Consider the following 8,176-nt stretch of genomic DNA (forward strand, 5'->3'; position numbering starts at 1 on the left):
CAGACTGTCAAGTCGATATACCCGCTGGTCGAGTAATTCTAGGTAGAGGTGCCAATCGTGTAATAGTGGATACTTACCCTAAGTCTCCTCAGATTGAGAGAGCTCATTTATCCTCTATTGAACTAGAAAAAATAGATGATCCATCTAGTAGTGAGACATCATCGAGCGATGGATCTAAAGAAGAGTCCACTTCAGAAGACATCTATCAAATAACATTGAATGAACCGATAGAGCCTCAAGATCGAATAAGAGATGCAGATGTTATTGAGATGGACCTTGGTATGCCAAATGATTCGCGGCCAATCAAATTAGGATCCATGCTTAGTTTAGAAGAACAAGAGGACTATGTGTCCTTAATTCAAGAGTTCCACGACATCTTTGCTTGGAGCTATGACAAACTTAGAGGCATTCCTCCCAGCCTCCAGTTGTGCATACCATTCCTCTAAAGGAAGGAAGTTGGCTTGTACGTCAGAAAGTAAGGCGCATGCCTTTTGAACTAAGGGACAGGCTGCTCGAGGAGCTACAAAAGTTGTGGAAAGCGGGTTTGATCTTGCCTATTCAGCATATTGAATTGTGTTCACCAGTTGTGATTAGAAAGAAGAAGAATAATCAAATCCGGCTTTGTGTAGACTTTAGAGAGTTGAATAAGTAGACTGTTAAAGACTACTACCCTTTGCCGTTTATTGACCAAATTTTGGATCAATTAGTGGGTAGGAAAATATATTCATTCATGGATTTCTTTGAGGGGTATAACCAAATGGCGATTTGCTGAGCAATTCAATAGTTGTGATCAGAAAGAAGAAAAATAATCAAATCCGGCTTTGTGTAGAATTTAGAGAGTTGAATAAGCAGACTACTAAAGAATACTACTAGTTGCCATTTATTGACCAAATTTCAGATCAATTAGTGGGTAGGGAAATATATTCGTTCATGGATTGCTTTGCAAGGTATAACCAAATGGGGATTGCTGAGCAAGACAAGCTGAAAATGACATTTATTACTGTCTTCGATACCTTTGTGTACTATGTGATGGCATTTGGTTTATATAATGCACCTGGTTTGTGGCAAATAATAGCCGACAAGATCTTTGGTGACATCTCCCCAGAGGAGTTGAAAGTATTTATTGATGACCTAGGGGTAGTCACCATAAGAGAAAGGCAGTCGATTATTTTGCGGAAGTGTTTTGAGCATTGCAGACAAATTTGCATAGCTCTTAACCCATGGAAGTGCGTCTTTGGGGTACCTTATTGGCTATTGTTAGGCCATGTGGTTAGTTTAGTAGGGATCGTGACTGACCCTAAAAAGATCAAGGTCATAGTTGCCATGAGTCCGCCACGTGCTCCAAAGGAAGTACATAGCTTTTTGTCATCAGTAGGGTATTATCGGAGGTTTATAAATGCCCTGGCAGAAAGAATGTTGCCACTGATGAACCTATTGTCCTTTAACTGTTTGTTTGCATGGAGTGATGCTTGTATAGTATCTTTTGATGATGTTGTGGGAGCTTTCACTCAACCGCCAAGACCCTCGGACCGCTTATTGTTTCAAGCATTCCAAGCCGAGCACTAATGGCTACCTCTCACATAGCCGACGTGCCATCCATATCTACGGGTGTAGTGAGCTTACCTTGATGCCGTTCGAGTTACCTCCTCTCCCGCGCACTCCGGTGGCTCCACGATCCAAGTGCAGGCTTCAAGCAAGCTCCATCCTCAAGCTCCACGCTCCAAGCTCCATTTCCACGAGTAAGACAAGACAAGAGAAGAGAAGAGAAGAGAAGAAGAGAGGAGACGATGGAGAGCTTCTCCTCCTCGGTCCCTCACCCTCACACACTCACTCCCTCACACTCTCACACTCCCTCTCTCAAGCACAAGCTCAAGCAAGCAAGAAGAAGAAGAAGAGGAGACCCACTTTTGGCCACACACAAGAATGAGCTTCTCATTCACTTTTCAACTTTATATACAAAACCCTAAATCCCTTTTGGGCAGTCATCCCCTTTTTCCCCTTTTTACATGGCCGGCCATAGCCTAGGCCCTTTTTGCCATTGTCCTTCTATCTTCCTAGCTTCCTTTCCACCGCCCATCTACATTTACAAATTGCACGGGTGAGAGCCCGGCGCTCTTTTAGAAGATTTCAGGGTGTGCCTTTTTATTTTAAAATGCGCCTTTTCCCTTTTGCCTTTGCCTTGGACTTTTAAGGTTGCCCTTGCGCTTTTGGCCTTTTCTCCTTTTCTTTCTTCAATCGGGCTATCTTTTTTCCGCCTTTGCCCTGCGTCTTTTCTACTTCTTTTTGCTTTCTTCGTGTTGGGGTTAACATTACCCCCTCCTAAACGAGTGCCAGTCCCATGGCACTCACCGTCGTAGGTAGCAGGCTGTAGCATACACCGAAGACGTGGGTGACAAGGACGCCTGTGGTTGCCATGGAGGAGTGTTGGTGCTGGTGTGGCAGAAGGTCATGGGGGCCTGTTCGTGGCCAAGGTGGCTGGTGGAAGGTTGTTGGAGTTGGTGGTAGGGCTATGCTGTGTTGGGGATTGCATTGATGGCCAGCACAAATGTTGGTTTGTTGGGGATTTTGCACATGACGATTCTTTGCGGGCTTGTTGGATGGTAAGGGACAAGTATCAAAGTTGAGTGTTGATGAAGAGAAAACAACACCTTATACCTACTGCAATTGAAAAACCTCACCTGTGATCTCTCCTTAAGGGGTAGTGCTAGGCTTCTCATCGTGCACAAGACATATTTTGATTATTTTGGGAGACAGGTCGAACGCTAAGCAAGCCTAGAGTATTGTCCTGCACTTGAGGACCCAAACTGTGGATATACTTTGGGGCAAATATTATGTGAGTGCTCGTGCATACTTAGATATTACATAGTTAGAAGACTGTGGGCTAGTTTCTCCTAACAATTCGTGGATGAAGCAAAGTTGTCCATGTGGAGAAGGAGTACGCGTGAAGGCATATGAGACATCCTTTGCATTGCGACTGCACGATGTAGCATAATGGAATACAAGGACACCGCACTTTCAGTAGCTGGAAACTATTGGACTTGCTTGATGAGTATGGTGTACTTTTCATGGCCAATCGTGCGGTGCTTATCACCACTGATTGCAATGGTACGAAGGCAGAGTGCAAAAGAAAATTGTGCAAGTGGGTCAGGGTGACAGGTCTAACCCTAGGTGAGACAAGCTCTCCAGGTATATCCTGCCCTTGATGTGCCTTGAACAATTGTGGGTGAGTGTAAGGGGCTAGGGGACTAGGGACGAAGCCGGTCGACCAAGGTCACCAGACATACCTAATTTGAGGACCCCTAGGTGCTGTGTATCGTGGGTGCTTCTTATTTTTCCATTTTTTTCTTTGCTTTTTTTTTCTCTCTCTCTTTTTTTTTTTGCCTGAGTACAACCATTACAATCTGTTGAGGCTATCAGCCTTTCAATGGGTTGGAAAATGTCAAGCTTTGAAGGCTCAGAAAATGAATAGTACAATGATGATGGTGCCCTAGCCTGGTTGTTAGAGAAGCAGTTGGCGAAAGGGAGAGATACACTTGAGATATTGCAACCCTCCTTGCCGCACATGCGATGTGGGTACAATTGAGGTAACGATTGCCATGAGCCAACTATAGAGCTTGACCTAGAAAGGGGGCGTGGCCTAGGAATGTCTTGCGGGCCATGCAATGTGGGCGGTTGGCAAGGGTGCTTTCGACAGCGTGGCTTTACCACGGCTCGATGTGGGGTTGTGGGTGTTGCGGTGATTTGGGCATTGAACATTTTCGCACAAGGACCTGTATTATCCTGCATCCACTCGTCGCTTCATAAGAGCATGTGCATTGTGTATGCCGCAACTATAATAAACCAGTGCAATGCAAGGAGACATCACTTATTTGAATTTTATGGTGTTGACTAGACATTTATCACCTGTGCTTGATTAGCTTTTTCTTTTGCTAAAGACGTAGCATATATTAAACGCAGATATGATAAGTTCATCCAAGTCAGGAACATGTCAACACTTAACAAGTCGGGAATAGTTAACCATTTAAAACAAAAAGTTATGGCCAGTTATCATTTGATAAGCCCTTTATGCATCATGGGCTACTCGATTTGTACGAGGCAGGGCAAGTCTGGTTGGCCGGGTGATTAGGGCTCTGCTGGTGTGGGGCTCCCACGGGGGTGAGTAGGGAACATGTCGGCCGGGACATGAATCGTGTAATCCCGACCCGCTACCATCTCCAGAATATCTTTAAATAGTTCATTAAATTCCTCTCTTTCCCGAGCTACCCTTTCTGCCTTTGAGCATCTAGGGCCCGAGCGGGAGCTGGGAGTGCGTACCACTAGTGCTGCGGCTTGTTGTGGGTTTCGAGTCTCGACCTTCTTGACTCGAGGATTCTTTGGCCTTCCCCCTGGGCAATGTCGCTTAGGGCCCCGCTTCTTGGCATACCTCTTGATGGTGGGCACATAGCGCTCTAGTGGAGGGGCGCATGCCACATGCTCCCGCCTTCTGCGAATAGAGTCTTTGCATGCTAGCTCCCCATGATTTTCCATGCGTTCCGCTGCAAAAGGAAACCTGCAAGACGAAATCCAAGGGTTTAGGCCTTGATACAGGATACAATTGTTTGCATGGAAGGGATTTTAGTGTGGTTTATGAAGCGCATATGACAAGAAGGGGAGGGGTGAGGCATGCGGTGGTTGTTGTAGGGGAATGGTCCCCACGTTGATGTTCGTGTTGCCTCCAGTCATTAGCGGATATTAGTTTATGCTAAGTCGCATGGACTGGTTGTCGTGGAGTGGGACAGGGTACATCCTCGGGAGGATAGACCAAAAAGAGAAGAAGGTGTATGGGAAGGGACTACACCCTGTCTACACCATCAGAGTTGTTGGTCAAGGCCTCCTATGGCGGCAATATGGGTTGCATGCCCTTCACTTGGAGGTGGGGCTGGTCACTCGACTTTTAAAAGTGTGATGTGAGGAGGACCTGAGGAGCTTAGCCTGTCAAACCCGACTCTTCTCCCACCGCTTAACTATCATTGCTTGTGTGTGTTGATATTGTTTATACATGGTGACACAAAAATCAGTGTTTATTTATATACATATCTATGAATCCATGTCACATCACGAGGATAAGAACCAAGTGTAGAACTTGGGGTTGTATCGGAGCGTGGCACATGCATCTAGTATTCGTGGCAGCTGACTTAATACTGATAGATATTTTGCCATGTCGAGTAGCATGGAACCTTGACCGAGTCTACTGGCAATATGTAACTCCTCCTTGATGAGAACCTTATCAATCAAAGGGCCCTGTAGCCTAGTCCCAGCCAAGTCCGCACCCCGAATGTCAGTGAGCACTCGAAGGGAAGTTGGTGCCACGTAGGTTGGGTCTCTTTGAGACCGCCATTTGGCCAATCGCTCTTCTGAGACCGTCATGATCTGAGCCCCTAGTTCGGCCATTACAACGCGGCTTTTGCACCAACGCTGCTCAAATTGACTCTAGCCTGCTGACAGTCGCTTTAGTAGCTCTATGTCTATGAGATTCGGTCGGCAGAGCACTTCATTGAACGTGACGGTTAAGCGCAGTTCGTCAGCCTCCTCGTCATGGATGAGTTGCATATGTTCATGCAGGAGCCTGTCGTAGTGCCCGTTAAGATGTTCTTGTTCTTCCCATGATAGAGGAAAGGTCAAGTAATCTCCAAGCTGCTCCTTGGGGATCATGCCCATGTCCGCAAGGACATAGACACGCGCGATCACCTTGAGCTTAGCCTCCAACTCAGTTAAGCATTCTGCGACACTTCTATGTTCAACGAGGACTTGCTCGGTTGCTATCTCATGCAAAGTTCTAAGAGTTTCCTTAGGCTTTAGCATGGCTGGGGGCTCAGGCCTAGATGAGCAAGATTGGTCCACGCTAGGTTTTCTTATGCTCTTGGGGTTCTCACATTTCTCCTAAGGTTTTGCTGTTATTTCGTCATGGTTCTTCTCGGATGTGACTGGTATAGATTTGTCATCCTGTTGTGACAGTGTTGTATCCACTCTTGATTGATCAATGTGAGTTCTATTGTCAGTGGATAGAGTGTTGCAAGCAATTGTTGATGGCAACGGTTGCTTTGGTTTCTCAGAACACACGGATGTGTCTGGGGTTTCACCGCTATTAGGAGAGGCATCACTGGGTTCATTGCTTGGTCGGGCCTCAGCATTTCCCTTCTCTAGTGTGTCCTTATGGGACATAGCCGTGGTTTGCTGAATAGCCTTGCCCGGTTGTGAGGGCACAACTACCGCCCTTTTCGGAGAGTCTATCTTTTCAACTAACTCCCCTGCGTTTAACTCCCCCATCCTAGGCTTTAGGCACTTTGAAGGTGCTGGAGTTGTCGAGGGATTTGGTTGCGACACCTCCTCCATAGGTAAACTACTAAGGACACGTTCCACAAGGGGCATTCTCACAGCCAAGGGCTGTGACTGCTGTGGTTCCTGATTGGAAGTAGTAGTAGCTAGTTTAGTGGGTTGGCTTGTTGAGAATCTGCCAATCACACCCTATGTATGCCCCTTTGTATGGAACAACTAGGCTAGGAAGATGCAGTTCATTCTAGGAAGAGAGACAGATCCCATAGGCACAGTGATGAAATGTGCTACCAAGCAATCCTATATAATGATGTACTTGACTATCACTTTCATATGATGATAATGCAATAGTACTTATCTCTTTGTGTCAAGTCTCTGTGTCATTGTCAGTCCTACACAAGATTGTGTTTATGAGTTCAAGTCTCAATCTTGAAACCTAATTCACTTGTGTAACAGTTGTCTTCTTTGTCAGTGTCAACATGAGTAGTATCTTCATCTTCCATCCTCCATAGCTTCCGCCTTTGCCATGCTCTAGATCCCGCATTTGTCACATGGTATCAGAGCCCAGTCGGGCATGGCATTGCTTCTCCAGCCTCTCTTGATTCCTCTCAACCTCTATCCAGCTCACATCCAACTCAATGTCAGCTCATGACTCCATTTTTCAACTTGACCCTCATCTTGAACTGTGTCTGCCATAGCCAAGATTGCACCGTGCCTCCTTGGAGCTTCTTGATCTCCTTCCACACTCAATATTTTGACCCGCTTTCTTTTGGAGATATCTTGCCTAGGCCAGGGCACAGCTTCCTGATACATCACAGTCCAATATTGCTCATCATCGAGCCCAGCATTGTGTGAATTCGAGATTTCTGTAATTTCTGTGCCTGTTTCCTGTCGTACTGCTGGATCTCCACGCACAAGCCGCGATTCATCCTGCAACCATAGGGCATTTAAAGGTTGACCTATGAACCTACTTCTTCCTAAATATCGCGCGTGATCATTGTGTCTACGAGCTGCACCAGGTCGAAAATCAGTCAGGCTGAAAACCCTAACTGTGGGACTCCATAGCTTTTTCCATTCAAGCTTTCATTTCACTTGATTTTCCTCATTGGCTTGAGTCAAGCTAAACCCTGCCACTTTGATTCACTGATGAGATCTGTCTCCAACAACATTTGTCCATCAAATCAAGGAGGGGAGATCTTTGAAGCACTTAAAGACCCATTGAAGATTTGAAGACCTCTCATAGACTTGAGCTCCAAAGCTTCAACTTCACTTCAAGTTCCAAGTTTCTCAAGTTAACCAAAGTCAGTGCCACACATCAAGGAGGGGACTCAAACAACGGGTTCATCAAGCAAAGGATCGGCATCAAGAATCATCATCAAGTTCAACCATAGTATCTTTTGATACTACATAGTGTGTTTTCACACTGCCATTGGTTGTGTCTTCTGACACATTAAGATTTCAACTTTGTGCTAGAAAGTTTCAGAAATTTTAAGCTGATTCCATCATGGAAATGCCAAGCATGAAGTCTCTTGGGTGGTTACCTGTTATAAAGAGTAACATTACTCTTGTTGCCCATTTACATTGCATGCAAGACTTGGCTATCTTACTTGCAGAAAGACATGGAGCTATCTACATCAAAGTTCAATCAATGAATCCATTAGAAGATTTTGAAGACATTTCCACTACCTCAAAGATGATACCTTTGCTTGAGGGGGACATGGACATGAAGATTAAAGCTGCAAGCAAAGACAAAGAAGAAGCAGACCAAACAGACAATGAAGAAGAGAAGAAGGACAAGAAGAAGACCAAATGATCACATCATTCAAAGCTGAAGAACCAAAGATGAAAGACAAGAAGATTTTCC

This window comes from Lygodium microphyllum, chromosome 27 (assembly GCF_053477565.2).
Source record: "Lygodium microphyllum isolate KBCC chromosome 27, Lygodium_microphyllum_v1.1.10, whole genome shotgun sequence".
In the NCBI taxonomy this organism is placed as follows: domain Eukaryota; kingdom Viridiplantae; phylum Streptophyta; class Polypodiopsida; order Schizaeales; family Lygodiaceae; genus Lygodium; species Lygodium microphyllum.